This window comes from Elephantulus edwardii, unplaced genomic scaffold, assembly GCF_000299155.1.
Source record: "Elephantulus edwardii isolate Elephantulus edwardi_28Jun2011 unplaced genomic scaffold, EleEdw1.0 scaffold00077, whole genome shotgun sequence".
NCBI lineage: Eukaryota > Metazoa > Chordata > Mammalia > Macroscelidea > Macroscelididae > Elephantulus > Elephantulus edwardii.
The window spans coordinates 13,336,818-13,337,945 of NW_006399827.1; positions in this window are offsets into that span (position 1 = coordinate 13,336,818).

Consider the following 1,128-nt stretch of genomic DNA (forward strand, 5'->3'; position numbering starts at 1 on the left):
TTCTCCACAACCTCGCCAGCATTTGTTGCTTGCTGTTCTGTTAAATTTTGCTATTTTGACTGGGGTGAAATGATATCTCATAGTTGTTTTATTTTACTTTTCAAAGAGAAGAGTGAATTGGGAGAGGGGAGAGGAGGGCAGGGAGAAAAATGCAACAAGGAATGAATGGAAACCCAAAGTCTGGAAACATTCATTAAAATTATTATTATTATTAATAATAATAATAAGAGAACAAATATAAATGTCTTGGAGAAGGTGAAGCCATAGTGCTCCTTAGAGGCAAGGATGGTGAAACTTTGTCTCACATACTTTGGGCAAGTTGTTAGGAGGGACTATTCCTTGGAAATGGACATGATGCTTGGACAGGTAGAGGGTCAGTGAAAGAGAAGAAGGCCCTCAATGAGATGGATTGACAGTGCCTGTGGCAATGGGCTCAAGTATGTCAGAGATGATGAGGAAGGCACAGGAAAGGACAGGGTTCAGGTCTGCTCCTATGGTCATTGTGAGCCTTACTGGACTTGATGACACCCAATAACAACAAAGCCCTCAGAGCGCTCTATAGTAGGAATGACCTAGACCACAGGGAGTTGCCTGATAACCAAAGGCCTCTGGAAGTTTGAATCTACCAATAGTTCATAGGGAGAAAGATGAGCAGTCTCCTTCCATGTGACTTACAGCCTCAGCAGTGCAATGGAAATTCAGCTACGTCTGGGTTCTGATTCAACAGCAATGATCTCCCCCCGCCCCTTCAGAGTTTAACAAATATCAGGGAAATGCACGATGAGACAAAACAGGCTGTTTCATTGCCCGAGTGACCTTGGGCCCCTCCTCCACCTCTTAGGTTGGCCTCTTATACTGGTTTTTCAAGGAAAACCCAGTTTGGAAAAAGTTGAAACCAGAGTCACTTATCCCTCACAGTTCCCCCAGGGCAGTCTTCCCTCCCTCTTGTATTTTCCTGTACCTGTTACTATCTTTTCTGTTTGTCTTAATTACTTACTTTTATTTGATTGGACCTTTACATATCGTAACTTGGCACCAGCAGCCAGGAAATTAAAAGGTGCATTGCCATGGGAAAGTCTGCTGTTAGGGACCTCTCCAAAGTGCTGAAGAGCAGTGGTGTCTCTCTGG